This window comes from Lemur catta, chromosome 15 (genome assembly GCF_020740605.2).
Source record: "Lemur catta isolate mLemCat1 chromosome 15, mLemCat1.pri, whole genome shotgun sequence".
NCBI classification, from domain to species: Eukaryota; Metazoa; Chordata; class Mammalia; order Primates; family Lemuridae; genus Lemur; species Lemur catta.
Window position 1 is genome coordinate 47,004,637 of NC_059142.1, and position 20,478 is coordinate 47,025,114.

At 45.4% G+C, this 20,478-nt stretch overlaps 1 long non-coding RNA gene across 2 annotated transcripts; it reads right to left on the reverse strand.

The window, feature by feature from the left end:
- Nucleotides 1–1,265: 1,265 nt before the first annotated feature.
- On the reverse strand, nucleotides 1,266–7,407 carry LOC123650655. 2 transcript variants are annotated; one of them, XR_006739452.1, is made up of 3 exons: nucleotides 7,091–7,407; nucleotides 3,188–3,330; nucleotides 1,266–1,559 (listed from the first exon to the last, which is right to left on the reverse strand). It is a non-coding gene; the product is annotated as an uncharacterized LOC123650655 (long non-coding RNA). The 2 variants fall into 2 exon arrangements; XR_006739453.1 differs by lacking the exon at nucleotides 7,091–7,407 and adding an exon at nucleotides 3,864–3,950.
- Between the last annotated feature and the right edge of the window lie 13,071 nt (nucleotides 7,408–20,478).

Consider the following 20,478-nt stretch of genomic DNA (forward strand, 5'->3'; position numbering starts at 1 on the left):
ATAAATAAAATGCAGCTAAAAACCATTTAAATGTGTTGTATGTATGCATTAAGTGACATTTACTGGAATCTTGCTCTAACATTATAAAGTTTAGAACAATGCTTGTCTTGAACATTAGTCAAGACAGCTTAGTTACTGAAGTACCAATAGAAACCCTTAATAAGGTAGTTTCACATGTTTGGCACAAACCTCCTTCAAGCAGAGCTGTGAAATGACTTAATTAGTATGTTACAGAACTGTCGCAGTTTCAAATAAGACCTGCCTGAGAATGACTGGGTAACGACCCTAGCGGTGTCCTTGTTCCAGTGTCTGGTCCTCACTCTGTGGGGCCAAAAAGCTAGTTTCATTAGTTCACATAGAGGTTAACAGGCTCCAGACAACACATAATGCTAACCAAATTCAAAAGAGGTTGATGTATAAATCCAGAGTGTGAGTTAATTCCATTCTAGTGAAAAATATAATTATCAGGCCGGGCACGGTGGCTCACACCTGTAATCCTAGCCCTCTGGGAGGCCAAGGCAGGTGGATTGCTCGAAGTCAGGAGTTCGAGACCAGCCTGAGCGAGACCCCGTCTCTACTAAAAATAGAAATAAAAATTATCTGGACAACTAAAAATATGTATAGAAAAAATTAGCCAGGCATGTGGCGCATGCCTGTAGTCCCAGCTACTCGGGAGGCTGAGGCAGTAGGATCACTTGAGCCCAGGAGTTTGAGGTTGCTGTGAGCTGGGCTGACGCCACAGCACTCACTCTAGCCTGGGCAACAAAGTGAGACTCTGTCTCAAAAAATATATATATATAATTATCAGTTACACTGGATAATTGTATTTACCAACAGTGTATTCCTTTCCTGTGGGAAGATCTACATGGGAGACGAGATTTTTATACTGTATTATACTGAAACACATAGTATAGAATCAGAACAGGGAGCACTCTGGGAGGCCGAGGTGGGAGGATCGCTCGAGGTAAGGAGTTCGAGACCAGCCTGAGCAAGAGCGAGACCCCCGTCTCTACTAAAAATAGAAAGAAATGATTTGGACAGCTAAAAATATATATAGAGAGAAAAAATTAGCCGGGCATAGTGGCGCATGCCTGTAGTCCCAGCTACTTGGGAGGCTGAGGCAGTAAGATCGCTTGAGCCCAGGAGTTTGAGGTTGCTGTGAGCTAGGCTGACGTCACGGCACTCTAGCCAGGGCAAAAAGAGTGAGACTCTATCTCAAAATAAATAAATTAAATTAAATAAATAAAGTTGTCTATTGCTGAGTAACAAATTTCCACAAAACTTAGTGGCTTAATGCAACAAACACTTATCATCTCACTGTTTCTACAGGTCTTGAATTTGGTAGCATCTTAGCTGGGTGGTTCTGGCTCAGCGTCTCTCATGAGATTGCAGTTGAGATGTTGGTCAGGGCTTCTTCATCTGAAGGCTTGGATGGAGTTGGAGGATCCACTTCCAGTGTGGTGCATTCACGTGGCTGGTGGCAGGAGGCCTCAGTTCCTCACCACTGGCCTCAGCATAGGATTGCTTGAGCGTCCTCACAGCACGGCAGCTGACTTCCCCTGGAACAAACGATTCAAGAGAGTAAGGGAGAAGCCATAATATCTTTTATGACCTCACCTCAGAAGTTATACACCATCATTTCCCCAATGTGATTGCACAGGTTGTAACGTGAGACAGCATGAACACAGGTTGCAGGGATCACTGGGGGATGGTCTTGGAGGCTGGCTGCCATAACTCTCTTTCTCTGTTCCCTTGGTAACCTATTAAGGTGGTATGTCAATTTTGTTGCTAGACATACTATCATACTTAAGGTAAAAGTGACCCCTGATTGGTCCACTGCATCTGTTTGGGAGAACTATAATCCCCGACAGGAAGCCACAGCCTTGGGCTTTCCTGACAGTGGTGACTCACAACTGCAGGGGCTCCAGAAGCCAGGCCCATACAGTTGTCACAAGAAACAGTGGCTCCTGTGGGGAACAAGGCCTTTCAGCCAGGCTGGTTTTCACATCCACCTGATTTAGATCTCGTCTCCTGTATCTGAGCAGTCACCTGGAGAAAAGATAGTATCTTGGACTGCTGCAAGGACTCCCCTAGAAAAAGAACCCTTGAGTCTGGCGCGCTGCGCATCTGCACTTCCTGTCCTATATCTTTCTGAGGAATTGGGTGATAAGTGTGGCTTATGGGGGTCTTGTGAACCTAAATGTTTAGGTGACCCACCTGGGAAAACCCTGTGGTGGGCCATGGAACTGAATTTCATGCCAACTCAGGAATGACAAAGAAGATACAGACCCTGCCTTTGTGACAGCAGGAGTGACACATAAACCAGAGCACTGACACGTTCGAGGTGTTAATGCCAGAAATCTATATTCGGGCATATGGCAGGACATATGGCAGGTGTGTTGGGGATCCCCAAGACCACCCAAGACTCCCAGGTTCAGTGATTTGCTTGGAGGACTCACAGGACTCAGCATAGAGTCATCCTCATGGCTATGATTTATTACAGTGTAAAGACACAAAGCCAAATTACAAACAGGAAAAGTCACATGGGGCAAAGTCTGGAAGCCACGAGGTGCAAGCAAGCTTCCAAGTCTTCCCCCAGTGGGATCACACCAGACACATTTAATTCCTCGAGCAGTGCCTAATGACAAGTATGAAATGTTGTGAACCAGGGAAGCTTATTAGAGATGCAGTGCCCAAAGGTTTTGCTGGGGGCTGGTCATATAGGCAGTCTCTGCCTGGCATGTACCAAGATTCCAGACTCCAGAAGGAGTTCAACATAAACCACATTGTTTGCACAAAGAGTCTGGGCACAGTGAGCTACCCTTATCAGGAAATCATGGGGACCCTCCTGAAATCCAAGTTCCTAAATGCCAGCCGAGGGCCAACCTGGGAAGCAGGCCTTTCTAAGGATAACAGTCTCAGGCCTGCTGTGGTAACTCTCCTCTGCACAGCAGAAATGGTGAACTCTGGGCTGCAGAAGCTCAGAAAGGCTTTAGAGGAAAATGATATTTGGGGTGAACCCTGAACGCTGAAGAGATCATTAACAGCTTGAAAAGAGGAGAAAGGGGGCTTCCAGCAGAGGGAAACTTGTTAGCAAAGGCAGAGAGGTGGGGACACCCCGATACCATTGGAGAAGTGTGGGTGGTCTGGGATGACTGGCACGTGGGTGTGGATGACAACCACTGACCTGATCCAAGTCGCAGTCTCCCCATCGATTCAACATAAACCAGGGAGAGAGCTGGCCTGGGCGGCCTTTCCAGGGCTTCCAGGGAAAATGGTAACGGCTGAGTCACAGCATGTCAGCAGCTGAGACTCGAGAAGACGTTGGACCTACAGCAAAGAGCATGAGTTAGATGATCCAAACCCTCTGCACTCACTCGCTGTGTGACCTCAGCCAAGTTACTTCTCTGAGCTTCCATTTCCTTATTTTAAGTGGGATGGTAATAATCAGAGAATTCTTGTGAGGATTCACGAGACACTGTATAGAAGTTTCTGGCAGAGAACCTAACAACAGTAGGTGCTTAATGAATGGTGACTGCTCAAATGTTAATGTTCAGTCTTTCCTCCCAAACAGCTCAAGCTCCTGTTGCTGGACCAGTCATCACTGTCACAAGCCTTTTTAGTCCCCAGGAGGCTAAACCACAGCCAACAAATGGTGTAGTCAGATGGAGGCCGCACTGCCACGACCAAGCCACTTCTTGGAGCAGCCATGAATGACATCAAGGCTCCAGATGAGCTCGGGAACGACAGACAGAGCAAGGGCCAAGAAGCATGGCTCCCTCCCTCAGGGCGAAGGAAGCCAGAAGGCTGATGACCTTGGCTCATTTGCCTAACACAGAGACGAATTGAATCCAAGCGAGCACCTTGACAAGAAGAGAGCAATCAAGTCACAGATGGAGCAGTCGGGGAGGTCTGATGAAGACGGCCACATGGTGCAAAGTCACACACACTTGCTCGGGAAACCATCTGCTTGAATAGTAAGTAATGTGTTCATGAGATGCACAGTTCTGCTTCTTTAAAGAGAAATTAATGTTTTAAAAGATATGTACTACATTGTGTTTGTGAAAATGTATTGATCTGCATGTTTTCTGAGTGAAAACCACATTTCAATTAGAAAATATATACACACATAGGGCATAGTAATCATAATGCTATTTTACTTTGGTCTTCCTCACCTTCACACAGTATTCTCAATTAATGTTTTCTAGGCTCTTTGCCCTCCCCGCATAAGAGATATTCTAGTGTTCCCCAATTTTATGTTTGCGAATGATTTGAATAAGGAAGGAGGATAAGACAAAGACCAAATATAATATTTCTACTAATAGCATAAAACAACAAGCAAAAAATTTTAAAACAGGCCAGAGGAACTCATAGTAAGTCTGCAGAATGAAAATGAATAATCCTAGTCAGAAACACGGAAATGCAGGGAGGAATGAAGAATATCAAAAAGGATGAATATATGGGTAATTATTAATGAATATTAAGTGTCAACCCAACAGTTATAATGTCTTATGGAATTTATTATAAATATATGTGTAGATATAACAAGAATATATGACAACAATACAAAATGAGGAAGGGAATAAAAGGAAACTAAAGTTTCCTAATATTTTAGAAGTTTTGGGCAACTGGTAAAAGTATTATAATAATTTGTATTAGACAGAAATAAGTCAAGATTGCATGTTGCTTAATCTCTAGGATAACAGCTAAAGGAAAAGAATGTATGACTAACAAGTTTGAGGTAGAAAATAGAATAATAGAAAATATTTTATTCATCCAAACGAAGACAAGAAAGAAGAAAAACAGAATATAAACAGATGGGTCAAGTAGAAAACAAATAGTAAGAATAAACCCAACTTTATCAGTAATGATTTATATTTAAATGGACTAAATAATCCAAATGCAAGACTAAATTTGTCATACTGGGTAAAAAAACAAAATCTAATCATATGTAACCCTTCTAAGAGAGACATTTTATGTGGAAACAGATGATTAAAGTAAAGGATGGGGAAATATAGATGATAAAATTCTAACAGCCAATCATAGTGGCTCACACCTGTAATCCCAGCACTTTGGGAGGCCAAGATGGGAGGATCATTTGAGGCCAGGAGTTCAAGACCAGCCTGGGCAACATAGTGAGACCCCATCTCTAAAGAAAAAAATAAGAAAAATTAGCCACACATGGTAGTGGGCACCTGTAGCTGTAGTCCTAGCTACTCGAGAGGCTGAGACAGGATTACTTAAGCCCAGGAGTTTGAGGGTGCAGTGAGCTACAGTCATGCCACTGCACTCCAGCCTGGGCAACAGAGTGAGACATTATCTCAAAAAAAAAAAAACCTAACAAAAAGAAAGCAGCTATATCTGTATCAGTACCAAATAAGACTTTAAGGCAAAAAGCATTACTAGAAATAAAAAGGTACATATCATAGTGGGTCAGTCAAACAGACAGATATCAAATCACAAATCTGTATATACTCAATATATAACTTCATAATACACAAAGCAAAAACTAACTCAAGAAAGAGACAAATCCATAATCACAGTGGAAGACTTTTCAATAGCTTATAAACGAGAAGATAAAAGAGCAGTAAGGATATAGCTCTAAATAATACAATTAACAAACTTGACTTGGTTATATATGTTATATATCAAAATCTGTACCCTCAATGATAGAATTTACTTTTTAAGTGTACATGAAACGTAACAAAATTGATCATGTAGAGGGCAATAAAGAAAATTTGTTTTAAAAAAATTTCGAAACATTGAAATAATTCAGAGAATATTGTTTGACCAGAATGGAGTTAAGTCAGAAATCAATAATAAAAAGATAATTTCCACTTATTTAGAAATTACATTTCTAAATAATCCAAAGATTAAAGAAGAAATCCAAACAGATATTACAAAATATTTTGAACTGAATGTGACCAAAAAAAGACATAAGTTATTAAAACTTATCAGATGCAGCTAATATAGGGCATACAGAGAAATTTATAAACTTAAAAATGTATATATTTAACAAAATGGAAAGGCTGAAAATCAATGATTTATTCTTCTATCTTTTTTTTTTTTTGAGACAGTCTCACTCATCGCCCTGGGTAGAGTGCAGTAACGTCATTGTAGCTCACTACAACCTTAAACTCCTGGGCTCACATAATCCTCTTGCCTCAGCCTCCCAAGTAGCTGGGACTACAGGCGTGTGCCATAATGCCTGGCTAATTTGTCTATTTTTAGTAAAGACGGGGTCTTGCTCTTGCTCAGACTGGTCTCGAACTCCTGAGCTCAAGCGATCCTCAGGCCTTGGCCTCCCAGAGTGCTAGGATTGCAGGCATGGGGACAGAGACCAGTCTCTTTTTCTGTGGTATAATAAAAAAAATAAATATTTGGTCTTTGTCCCCAGTTCCTGATACTCCAGCCTGGGCAACAGAGGGAGACCCTGAGACCCCATCTCTTAAAACAAAACAAAACAAAACAGGAGCCCAGCAAACAGGTACTATTTAACAGTTAATTATGGTATCAGGTGCTCTGCTAGGTACTGGGGGACAAATATGACCAGGGGTCCTTGAAGGTAAAGTAACTCATTGCAAGTCCCACTGCTGACAAGTGGCAGAGCTGCTGTGCACCCAGTCTGGCTCCAGAATTCATACTCTTAACCATTCTGTGTCACTAACTCTATGTGTCCATAACCAACCATAATACTAAGTATTATGTGTCAAACAGACGTAAGTTACACAGGCCATGAAATCACAAAGGAAAGACATTAATTCTGACGGAAGGTGGGTTGGTTCTGGAAGCCTTTTAAAGAAAGAGAGAGCATTTAAGCTGAGACTTAAAAGATGAAGACTTTAACTGGCAGAAAATGAGAGTACATTAGTGAGGATAAATTAGGTTACGCTGCCGGTGACAAAGGTTTAGCACAACAAAGGTTAATTTCTCTTATGAAAATGCTAATTCAAGTTGGGCAGTGTCCAGGATGCCCCCTTGGTGTCTTGACTCAGCAGTCCAGGCTTCTGCCATCTGGGGTTCCTCCCTCCATCCCATGCGTTCACGATCCCCGTGCAGGGGAAGAGAGAAAAACAGGTAGAACTCATACCTGCCTTTCAAGGCTTCGGTCTGCAAGCCCACACGTCCCTGCTGCTCGCGGCCCATTAGTTCTGATTTAGAGCACAGGGAATATTTGGTGAGAATTTATTGCCTCTGCTTCAGAGAAAAGGAGCAGTGCAGACTGAGGAACGAGCCTGTGCAAAGGCATGCGTGGATAAAAATGCCTGGTATGCACGGGGAGGAACAAGAAGGCCAGGACACAGCAGGCCTTCAGTGTCATTCCCGAGGCAACTGGGAGCCCTCAGGGAGGAGCATCATCGTCTGCCTTGTTGTACAAGACCATAGATGGTAGCGCAAAGGAAGGCATGCTGAGATGAGAGACCAGTGAGCTGGTCATGGCAACAGCCCAGGCAGAAGCGGTGAGGAGGTAAGAGAGTACGGTCGCGAGAAGCACTATAGCTGTGGACTCCCTCGTACTGGGAGATTGCATACGATTCGGTGAGGACAAGGGAACATGATTCCAAGGTTTCCTGCCCCTCTGCCAAGCAAATAGTGGTATCAGTATCCAACATAGAAACGCAGAAGCAGCAGCCTGCTTTGGAAGAGGAAAACTTCAGTTTGTGCCACGCTGCTGGAACGTATGCAGAGAAATGTCTAGGAGACAAATGGAAATACAGCCTCAAGCTCCGGTGAGTGAGGAAGGGCATCCCTGGATGAGGGCACAGCATAAGCGAGGGGATGGAGGCCAGAAATATCAGGGTGTATGAAGAGAACTACAGGAAGAACAAAGGTCTTTCCTAGGCCATTAACTCTGTCCTTGCCACCCTCCTCAGAGCCACTTCCTGCTGCCTGCTATGCAACTGCACCCAGAGGGCCCTTCAAGTGCAACCAACTCTCTGGCTCCTATCAAACCAAACCATCCAGATGGGTTACTCCCTCCTGGTTTAACTGTTTCAATCTTGCAGCAGCTATTTTTCTGCAATTCATCATAATTCTTTGTAACATTGTATGAGCCTTCCATTCACAATGTCTGTTTAACACGCATGCATGTACCTGTGGTCTGAATTCAGCAAAGCTGAGAAATAGAAAGTGTCAGCTGTGTGACCCTGGACCAGTCATTTGACCTCTCTGAACCTCCATGTTTTCATCCACTAGGGAAAGAAATTTAATACGTGCTCCATCTATTTAAAAGGATGGATAGGAAGATCAAGTGGAAATAATGAATGTGAAACAGTTATATAATCTCGAAGGCAATGCAGGAATGATGACAGTTGGGGTGGGAGTGGTAGTGATACAGGTTACTATTATCACAATATGCCCTTTAGAGACCAGCCAGTAAAGCTATATAAGAAAAACTCAGCTGGACAACTTAATGCAATGAGAGATATTTAATTGAATGCTTCTTATGGATCCAATTCTATGATTGCTACAAATAAACAACATAATCTTTTTTTTTTTTTTTTTTTTTTTTGAGACAGAGTCTCACTCTGTTGCCCGGGCTAGAGTGCCGTGGCGTCAGCCTAGCTCACAGCAACCTCAAACTCCTGGGCTCAAGCGATCCTCCTGCCTCAGCCTTCCCAGTAGTTGGGACTACAGGTATGCGCCACCATGCCCGGCTAATTTTTTTTCTATATATATTTTTAGCTGTCCAAATCATTTCTTTCTATTTTTAGTGGAGACGGGGGTCTCGCTCTTGCTCAGGCTGGTCTTTAACTCCTGAGCTCAAATGATCCTCCCGCTTTGGCCTCCCAGAGTGCTAGGATTACAGGCGTGAGCCACCGCGCCCGGCCATAATCTTTGTCTTCTAGGAGCTGGGCTGGTAAAGTATACAGACAGAGAAGAGACGACTAACACACAGCACGGAGTAAAGTGCGCTCCCTGCGAGCCACGCACATCCTTCTCACTGGAGCTCAAAAGAGCCGACAATGCCAGGATAGTGCTGTGGTTTGAATGTGTCCCCAAAGGTCCATGCGTTGGGAATTTAATTGAACAGTATGAAGAGGTAGGGCCTTTTAAGAGGCAATTAGGTCATGAGGGTGGAGTCCTCATAAATGGATTAATGCCTTTCAGGAATAAGTTAGTTCTTCAGGGAGTGAGTTGGTGCCCTGAGGTCTCTTTTGCACATGTTCACGTGCCCTTCTGACTTTCTGCCATGTTACGACACAGTACAAAAGCAAGGGCCAGAAGCTGCCACCGTGCTCTTAGACTTTACCAGGCTCCAGAACTGTGAGCAAAATAAACAACTTTTCCTTGTAAATTACCTAGTCTCAGGGATTCCGTTATAGCAACAGAAAATGAACGAAGACAGATGGTCAAGGAATGCTTCCTGGAGGATGTGGACTTTGACAGGAACCCATGGCATTATGAGGCCAGGTGAAGAAGAAGGCGGTGTAGACTGACCTAGCTGCACTGAAGGGGAATAATCACGCAGAGAGAACTGAGTCAGAAAAACTCTACCCACCATCTCCCCCTCAGCCAGCCTGCTCCTGAGGCTGGAAGGCTCCCACCTTCCCAAGGAGGAGAAGAGCGTGGGACAATGCTTAAGCCAACACTGAGGGGTGAGATTTCCTATTTCAATCTTTGTTGACAAACCAGCATTTGCAGCGGAACCACAATCTCAAGAAAGGGGCCAAGATCAGGTGCACAGTGAAGGCTGTGAGGACAGCCTCACCACTCAGCACTCCAGGCACAGCGCCAGGCGCTCAGACAGCGTGCAAGACACGACTGGGGCTCCTCTTGCAAGACTGACTGCACGCTTTATCTGCATAGACATTCTTGGCTCACAGAATTGTTTTGGAAAAGAAACTATTCATTTCAGCTCTATTTGGAGCCACAGACCTTGGCCTTCTGCAGTGTCAGGGCCTGGCAACGCCTCAGGTCACTGGGTCAAGCCATGGGGCCAGCAGCAGAGAGGGGAGCAAAGAGACAACCAGAGGAGGGTGCTGGGTGGGACTGGGAGGCGGCCCCACTGCTCCTAGCGATGGCCAGGGGACCTAGGAGCCACAGGCTGTGGGAGTCACTCCTTCCAGCAGCAGCCAGCTGTCCCCTCCTTCCCAACACACACACACTGTTATGCTAGTTTCTGATGACAGGGCTTAAAGCCCCTTCGTCCTGGCAGGCACAACTTTTCAGGTTGTATGTACTGTACTTCATGGGGTGAAACCACCATATTCTTAGTTGGGAGGCAGAGGGAGCTGAGGATTGTGCCTGCTTTGCCAGTTAGGAATTTAAACTTCTCTGATAAAAATATCAGCTGCTTCACTCCTTTCCCTTTGTGTTTTAAAATATCAATCTATGAAGAATTTGAAACTAACCTTCAAAGGGATTAACAAGAGCTATTAGTAAAAGCACCATAAAGGGGGCCGGCTGCTTTCCGGATGGGAAGTCTCACTCTGCACAAAGGAGGGATTTGCTGGGAAGAGGGGAACCCGGGCCATGGACGTGTTTAGAGGTCTTCCCATTAGGGTACAAAATAGTTTTCCTCTGACCTTTCTCTGCGTAAATTCACTGAAGGGTTCCCTTTAAAAATTATAAGTCTAAAGTACATTAGTCCTAGCTACTCGGAAGGCTGAGGCAGGAGGATCACTCTGAGCCCAGAAGTTGGAGGCTGCAGTGAGCTACGATCACAACTGCAGCTCTCCAACCTGGACAACACAGCAAGACATTGTCTCTTAGGAATAAAAAAAAGTAAAAAAAAATTAAAGGAAAAAAGAGAAAGTACAAAAAATGTATGACTGACTCCTTGGGTCTGGAATGGTGTCAGAGAGGTGGTCTTGGCCATCTCCTTGTCGCAAGCAGAAACCTGCCCACCTATGACAGGAGAAAATCCACCTTGATTCTCAAGCTCCCCGGGAAAGGTGCTGCTGCGGCCCCTCTCCAGGCCCCCTTATCTCTGCATCCTGTGTGCCTCTCTCCCGAGGCATCTCCTTTCATCACAGGGAAGACCCCCAGCCCTTTCCCACACTGTCACCTCCCCACCCCACCCCACCCCTGCTGACCAGACCGCAGCTTCCCGGTTCTCCCAGAATCCTGGCTTCTCCATATTTCCTGAGGCCTCAAGCAAATGCTGCAAGCACAGGGTCATCCTTGGCCCCTAGGTGGCCCTGCCTCGGCCTAGCATTTCCCTGCTCAGATTTCAGCAGACTAAGGTATGACAGTGAACATTTCAGACAACCCAGACAGTCACTAAAAGTATCAGATAGTGATGGATTCAACATCCCATCACCCCGTGCTCACAGTTTCTTCTCATAGTAAGTGGCTGTCACTCTCCATAAGAGCTCAAGGACTGGAATTTTCCTATAAACCAGAGATGGCTCCCTGGGGGACTATCATAGTTGTGTACTTTGCTGTGCATAGTTGTAAATAGTGACCCAAGCCACTGCACTCTCTGAGTAGGCGACTGACATCCCAGCTACAGTGCTGCCATCCATAGTTCAAATGCCCAAGTCCAACGTGCCCCAGCTGTGCCCAGCCTCAAAAATGTCCCCCGTTTCTGTCATATTCTCAAAGACCAGTGCGCTGCGTCTCTCAAATCTTCCAGAAACTCCCTCCAAAAGCAGGACTGCCTGCTGGACATCACCATCTGGCTCTGACTACAACTGACAAGCACTAGATCCAGAGCTAAATTCACGTTCCCCCTCCTCTGTCCCAACCCTCTCCCCGGCATGGCATCTGCCTCAAGAGCACCCTCACATCCCCTAAGACCCAGCCAAACCACCACCAAATCTTCACAGATCCCTTCCTGACACTCCATCCAGGATAAAGTAAATGGCCACACTTAGGCACTTCCTTTACCCTCTGTGGCACGCCTTTGAGTTGGTGTGCATGTGACCGTCTCCCACTCCTAGACTATAACTCACCTGAGGACAGGGACTGCGTCTCAAAGTCTGTTATCCTGGCATCTAATAATATCTTACACATAGTAGGTGCTCAGTAAATGTCTGTTAAATGGTGAATATATAAATGACACAAGCAACTCTAAATTCCACCCAAGCCTCATGAAGGTCCTTCATCCTTGTAGTCCTCACCCAAGCCCAACTGTTTCCTTAAGTCAAATAGGACAGCATTTTAGAGGGCCAGAGGGATTTTTTTCCACCTCACCCCCAAATAGTCAGGGCTGCTGGAACACAGAGGGTGATAAGCTGGACAAGAGACCCGCAGGTGCCAGAGGCCACAACAGGCTGCCTGGCCCTGCTGTTCGGTTCACTGCGTGGCATCTCTACCTCCCCCAGGCACTGCCCCTGGACAGGGCACCTCTTTGGCTCCTTCTACCACATCTTAAGCCCAGGGATTAGAGGTGGGCAGCAGCTTAGCTGGAGGGCACCCCTGCCCAGGGCTGCATCGACCCCAAGATGGAGGCATAGGTGTGAAAGCCTCAGGAATCCCAGGAGAAGGATTCCTCCTCACCATCACCACTCGCCCTGGCCCCATGAGAAGCTGTCATTCATATCCTAGGAGACGGGAGTTGCAGGGGGCACAGGAGGACCCTGAGTGAACTCTCTTAGCTCAGGGAAAAGAAGACATCCCACCCATTCCTCACATCAGAGTCATATTTGGAACTCGGATCTGACCACATTGTTCACCTACTCTTTGGGAAAAATGGGACCACCTTTGTAAGGAGTCATAGGAAACCATATGACCCACCTCTGCCTGCCTGTCCGACCTCACGCTCCCCTTGTACAAGCTCAGCGACAGCAAGCAACTTGCCCTCAAACACGCCAGCCGTTCACGCACCTCTGTGCACACGCTGCTCCTGCCGCCTGGGTCTGCCTTCCTCTGCCCGGCTGAAGCCACAGGCGGCATCCTTCGAGCTCCGGGGCTGTCTCCTCCATGGTGCCTCCCCTGCGCCTCACACAGACTCGGAAGCTCCTTCTCACTGCAGGCTTAACTGCGTGTTTCTACCACTGCTGGGAGACCAGCGTTACTGTATCGCGCCAACCGTTCTGCCAGCGTTGGCCCTTACTAGCCTCGGTTTCTTTACCTGTAAAATAGGGATAATAATCAAACGTATCTGTTAGCTTGTTGGAAAGATTGATCCCGGGAAGTGGCAGCAGGTGTTTGGGGAAGTGGGAACAGGGAAAGTAAGGAGGGCAAGATAGGATACATTCATGAGTAGGTGACCCCTGTGGGCGACTGGAGTTCCATCCTGGGAGCCTCTGGGAGAAACAGTACAGAACATCCCCAGAAGGGCCCCATCCCAGAGGGGAGGAAGCTTGGTATTTAGTAATATTAAGCATCTCCCTTTGATCGTCAGCTGCAGGCTGACCCTAGGGACATCCGTTCCCTGGCACTCTGGCCACACATGTGCCAATCATGTTCCCATGGCCAGAGAAAAACCTCTGAACACACAGGCTCTGGCACTTGCAGTAGAAGTCCCTGCTCTGGGTAGGATGCTGACAGCATCTGACACCGTCTACCTCCTGCTCTGCCACTGGCAGGCTGAGTGAACTTGGCTCATCTAGAAAGTAGGTGTATTTGACTAGGTCCCCCCCTAAGGTCGCTTGGGGTGGGCCCAAACCTCAGTCAGCCCACATCCCCCATGCCTGGGCACCATTAAGCCGCCAGTGGGGTTTTTGAGGGTGGGGGCATGACTGATCTGCCCATCACTGTGTCCCTGATACTATTAATAGAACAGTGCTCAGCATATGCTGAGAGGAAATGGTGCAGAATGAGGTTGTGGCACAAGGAAACCCTGACATTTAGACTCAAGCCCAACCAAGGGGCCCCAAGCAATGGAAGACGGTGAGCACGACCTTCGGAGCTGCGTGTATGTTGTGGTCTATGTGTGCAAGACATTTTAACCTTCAAATATCACAGTTCAGATCCAGAAATGGCAACGTGTAGGAGCTATGACATTAGTACGTGGGCGTCTCCTTACCTTATGTGACTCAGAGCTGGGGCGGGCCCAGGTGAACTGCAGTCCGTGCCCTTCTGCTACTGGAGACAGGCTCTTCGCCCTGTCACCCTGTGCCCACGCAGCGCCAAGCCTTTAGGACCAAGAGGAGGCTTGGAAACCTGAGCAGACTGTCTTTATCACAACTCATGCCATTTAATAAGATCAAGCAGCACAAACCGACCACAGCGACGCCCTCCACCCCTGCCCAGCGTTTCCTCTGCACTTCCCACACCGGGCTCCCCGTCCACCGCCAGGGCCCAGGTGGGGACCAGGGGTACCTTCTGCAGAAATGCCATCCTCGGCCTGTACTGCTGGCCTTGGTGTCGGATTGTCATCCTGGACCCCGGATGAATTCACAACCAGAGCACTGCTGCGAGGGGAGAGCAAGCGCCCCCGAGTGCAAGTGCCCGCGCTCCTGGGCGGGCCGGGCGTCGGCAGGGAGGCGGCGGGGCGGGCGGGGCAGGGCGCGGGCTGCCGCCGGCGGCCCCTCGACGCTCCCCGGGCGCCCGCGGACTCGGGCGGCAGCTGGAACCCGCGCCAGCCAATGGGAGCGCGGCGCCGCGGGCTTATTAGCATGCGCTGCGCGTGCGCCCACCCGCCACCAGGGGGCGGTGTCCCGCTCCGCCCGCGCCCCGCGGAGCCTCAGGTGAGAGCGCAGGTGGGGGCGCGAGGGGGCGGACCTGTCGCAGAGGCCAAACCTTGGACCGCACCACTAAAGGCTGGGAAAAAGAAAACGGTATGAACGGGCATTGAGTCCCCGGCTAGCCCGCCCCCAAGCCACTGAATGGCCGTTAGCAAGTTACTTGAACTTCCTAAGCGTCAGTTTCCTCATCTAACCTGGGACAAGCAAGTGAATGGGTAGGAAACGACACCCTGCCAGGTGCTGTGACTACTGAGTGAATGACTGAGTTAAGACTGGCAGTGAGTGTGGTTGATGGTGAAAAATGCTGCTCACCGGCCACCTGGGGAACCTGAGTTTGCCACTTAGCTGTAGGATCTAAGCAAGTTACGGAATCTCTCTGGGTTTCATTTCTCTCATCCTGTCAATGAGAATAATCGCACCTCCTGGTGAAGGAGGTTTTGTTTGGTTCAGGTTTGGTTTGGTTGTGGTTTTTTTAATGCACAAATACAAAGTAAACTGACATCTTTACAAACTTGCATTTTCCTAATCAAAAACAAATACACCAGGGGTATATTTTCTGGGAATACAGAAGACTAAATGTTCAGAAAAACTTTTTTTTTAAATAGTTTTTATTTCAAAATATTAGGGGTTACAAGGGTTCTTGTTACATGGGTGAATTGTGTAATGCCGAAGTCATGGTTTCTAATGTGCACATCACCAGAATAGTGTACACTGTGCCCAATCGGTAGGTTTTTATCCCTCATCTTCTCCGCTAGTTTTGGTTTTAAGATAACTGAGCTGATGCATATGCAAGCACTTAGAACTGTGATCTAGACATAGTGAATGTTCAATAAGCAAAAGTTTCTCTATGTCTCTTGGAACTCTTTTTTAAAAATTACCATGCCTAGTGGTTCCATTATACACATAGTCTGATGTATATATACACATTGTCTGATATATATAATATATACACATAGTGTGATGTATATATATTATATACACATAGTCTGATATATATAATATATACATAGTCATATATATATATATACACATATATAGTCTTATCTATATATTATTTTCAGAATATCATGGGAACTGTTGCAGTAGTAACTGGAGGTAAGAGTATAGGCTCTAGATTCAGATTACTTGGGGTCAAATCTCAACTCTGCTACTTACCATCTGTGTGACTTTGGGCAAGTTACTTAACCCCTCTGTGCTTTAGTTTCTGTAAAATGGGGGTGGTGCAATGACAGTGACTACCTCACAGGGTTGTTAAGGGGCGATGAAGGAGTAAAGAATCAATAAATATAGGTTATTACTATTATTAATAATATTAAAATTATTAAGGATAGTGTAATATTAAAATCATTGCAGACAGTAGAAATTTGGAATCCCAGCTAAATTTTTAATAGGAAGAGATCTCCCAGGTCTAACACTAGGATGTTGAGGATCAGGGACATACTCATTTTTTATTTTTAGAACTAAGTGGCCTGAGCGTGGCAGATAAAGCTGATGTCCGAAGAGGCCATGTGGATGTTTGTCCTAAGAGGTGCGCTCAGCAGATACCTCTTCTGATCATCTGATTCCCATCCCTGTGGAAGAGCCAAGTTCCCACTAAACTGTCCAGACATCTTAGCTCTGAATTAAGGCGCTGGAATAACCGTTTCAGAAACCAGACTTTGAAGTCTGGTTGACTCATTGGGAAATGACTTGGCAGAAATCCACGAGATGTAGCTTCCAGCCCCAGCTTGGCACTGCCGTGGTATATGACAGCTGGGAAACCACTCATTTCATCCAGGTTTTCAAATTTATTTAGGTTATTGAATGGGTTAAGCAAAGTCATTTCAAAATCATTTTAAATGTGTATCTTTGATTACTTCCCCCATTCTCTTATTTTGCTAATTTGGGCTGGCTCTTTTGTTTTGTTTAGGTTAGATAGTGATTAATCTATTATAATGGGTTGTTGTATATATTTTTTTGCTTGAGAACCAGGTTTTATTTAAAAGTTAGAACTTTAAGATTACCCAGTCATTGGATATTTATGCTGTTTAAATTAGTTAACAAGTGTGAGAGGCCTCTGTGAACTAGAAAAAACTTTAGGTCTACAGAGTGACCATCTGTGTCAGGTTGCACCTGTTGTCCTGAAGTAGGTAATGGTACCCTCTTGTACTCTCAAAAGTGACTATGTTGGGATGATAAATCATATGGTCACCCTAAATGCGTGTTAATTTCCTTCTCTAACAGTGATCTAACCAAGTCTAGTTGTTTCCTAGATGAGGAAGACAGCATGGGGTGGTGGCAAGTGCATATGACTGTACTCATGACACTTAGATTCTAATCCCAAATCTGCTACTGACCAATGAGGGGACTTCAGACCAAGCTCATCACTTCTCAAAGCCTCACTGGTCAGAGTTGTTCAATGTTTCCCAAAGTTAGCTCCACAATCAACACTTCTCAAACTTTAATGCAAGTATTAGTCTCCTGGGGATCTTCTTAAAATGCAGATTCAAATTCAGTAGGTCTTGGGTGGGGCTCACCAGGTGATGCTCAGGGCTGACCTCGATCTGAATAACAAAGATCTACACAGCAGTGAGGTGGAGGGGAGGGTTATAGTCAAACATATTCAGAAGTCTTTGTGTTGACCACGTTTCAAAGAGATTATTTGCTGCAGTATTCCCCAACGCCTCTAACATACTTCCAAACAGAATGTCTTGAGCAACTCAGAAGAAAACTTTTCCAGAAAGGCAAAGGGCTGGGTGTGGTGCTGCAGCCTGTAGTCCCGGCTACCCAGGGGGCTGAGGCAGGAGGATGGCTTGAGCCCAGGAGTTCGAGGCTGCAGTGAGCTATGATCATGCCACTGCACACCAGCCTGGGTGACAGAGCGAGACTCTATCTCTAAAAAAGAAAGACAAAGGTCTTCGTTCCATCTTTATTTTAAAAACCAGTGCAACAGAGGCAAGAGGGCAGCTAGTTTCCCCACCCTTGTGCTGAGTCCCTCTCCCAGATGAATGGATGCTGTCTCACCATGTTTAACACATTGACTGCTACACAAAAAAAATCAGAAACTTTTCCTTGGGGGCCACAGTGTTTTATTATGAAAATAGTATAAAAACTTTGAGTGTAATTTAAAGATAAACATAAATAGAAAAACGAAATTTATTGACTTCTATTCATTTAGTCCACATTTTTAGAATTGTCAATATTTGTTGCAACAAGTGAGATTTTATATGGGCTTCACGCAGCGCCTGAGTCAAAACTAGAGTGAGTTAAATACAACTCTCATGGCAGTTAATGTGTTAAACCTCATTTCAAGGAAACTGGTTTCACCCACAGCTCCCTTTGCATCCCCACTGCCCAGTTAGCTCATAATTAGGACCATGTGCCCTGACCAGCAGACTGGCTGTCACCCTGCTCCATGGCCAGGTGTAAAGAGATGTACTGGACCAACCAGATTATCACTATTGGGAATAGTCACTTGAGCCAGTTAGCAGAGGTGGACAAATTTGAAAAGACTCCAAGGTGGAATCAGGGTTGTGATAAGGCAAAGCCACGTGCAAGCCAAAGTTATAAGGGAGACAAATTCTCAGCATGCAGCGGAAACCAGAGTGGAGCAGAAGACAGAGAGGTGCCGAGGTACCCTGAGGGCACTGAGAAATGGAAGTGAAGGTCACCGGGGACTGTTGTTAGGCCAAAAAGAGCAAATTATATCATCTTCGGTGTTTCACGGTGGTATTGGACTGTAGATTAGGGGGACACTAGAAGAATAGAATAGTGTTTCATCAGGACATTTGTGGATCAGAGGCAAAAAAGTGAACTTTGACCCCTCCCCTCCGGGAAGCCCAAAGCTGATGTGCAGCCAATTGGTAGCAACAGTAGCACCTGATCGCCTTCGTATCCCCATTCCCCCCAACTGCACCCTATATCTGCCCTGGTCTTGATTCCATATTGAATTTGTTTGCCTTGTTCTAATTTTTAATTTATGCCTCACCATTTTATTTTATGCATCTGCGGTATGCCTCATGACTCAATTGTGAAAAGAGACACAGTATGAATAAATAAATAGATCAGATGAGAACTGAGTTAAATGGATTCGTGTCCATTTAACTGATGATTTCCCCAATTCCTCCTTGTTAATCATCATTGCAGGCATTGAGATAGGTCTCCAGTGACATGTCACAAGATTCACTCAAAACTGCATCCTGTTAAAAATCATAATAATTTCTATGACAACATTGATGATACAGTGTTTCCATTTTCAAAGATGCAAAAGAATGACTAATACATAAGAAAATAGGATCTGCATCCAGAAGTGCTTGCCAATCTAAGCTTAATCCAGTGTGCTTTCAAGAACGGATCAGATGTCCACATGAATCAGCATCTCTGGGCTAAACTTCAGTGTTAGGGTTTCCCACTGTTATCAAAAGTCATTATAAGAACTCGTCATGTGAATTTCTCTTTGAAAAAATTTTGATTTGATCCAAAACTGTTGGCAAAGTATTATGGCCTCTATCTTTCTGGAATGTGGCATAGTAGACATTTCTTTCAAAGTTTAGTACCAAAGAAAACAGTTTTCCCTGGAAATTCTATTGATCAGAGAAAAGGAAGTGATCACATATCTCTGATCAAGAGATTATGTGTATCATGTTTCCTTTTTCATCTTGACCATCACAATGCTTCAAATCTGGCATTAGGCTCCCTTACAGCAACTGGAATGAACATTTGGGTTTTTTTCTAGTTTTGAGGGGTTTTTTGTTTTTGTTTTTTTGAGACAGGTTCTCGCTTTGTCACCTGAGCTAGAGTGCAGTGGTGTTGTCATAGCTCACAGCAACCTGAAACTCCTGGGCTCAAAAGATCCTTCTGCCTCAGCCTCCCGAGTAGCTGGGACTACAGGTCCCAGCCACCACACCTGGCTAATTTTGATTTTTTTTTTTTTTTTTTGTAGAGATGTAGAGAAGAGGTCTCGATAGGTTGCTCAGACTGGTCTTGAACTCCTGACTTCAAGTGATCCTCCCACCTCGGCCTCCCAAAATGCTGGGATTACAGGCGTGAGCCACAGCTCCTGGCCTAGAATGAACATTTGATTTCTAATTTTTTCTCCACTGTTTTCTTTTTTGATTCATATACCATTGGCTTCATTGTCTGGGCTTTTCTCTTTCCATAAGCTACAACAACTCCTTTTTTTGGAATGACTTGGGATATAAATATATAAATTTTATTTGAATGATGAGTGGCACATGGCTTGATGAATTAGACAACGTGGGGGAAGAAAGGAAAATAAATGAGCAATCTCAACAGTCCAAGATGAATAACTATGTTTATCAAACTGATTTTTTGAAACTACATTGTTTTATTTCGGTCCAAAATACCTGCTAGAGGGAGAACAGTCTGGTGAAATGCATTTGGGTTTGATAAACTGCCTCATCTTGCTATTCTTATGAGACAATTGCTTAGAGCACCTCTGTCCCTCTGAATCGGTTGGCTGTGCTTGACGGTAAAAGGATGTCTTGTTCCTGCAAGCCTGGACCTCTGCTCTCCTCCCTGCACCGCCATTGTTTTCCAGGCAGCGATGGCAATTCTGTCTCATCGTCTGTCCTTTCTCCCCTTCAGATACCCCATGTGCCTCCCTTAAACCTACGTCAGGTGGATTCTGCTTAATGATATTGATGTCTCTCACGTTTCTTTTTTCCATTATAAATATTATACATGTTCTCTACTGAAAATTTAGAAAATAGAGAACAATAATTTTTTTAAAAAATTTAATACTATCAAATCTGGGAAAAGACGTCTGAAAGACTTGAAGTTGAATGTATGATAGAAAGGGACGTACTGAGAGTTAGGAAACTTGGATTATGGTCCCATCTCTGCCACACCTACCTGGGATGACCTTGGGCAAGTCACTTACACTAGATGATTTTTTTTT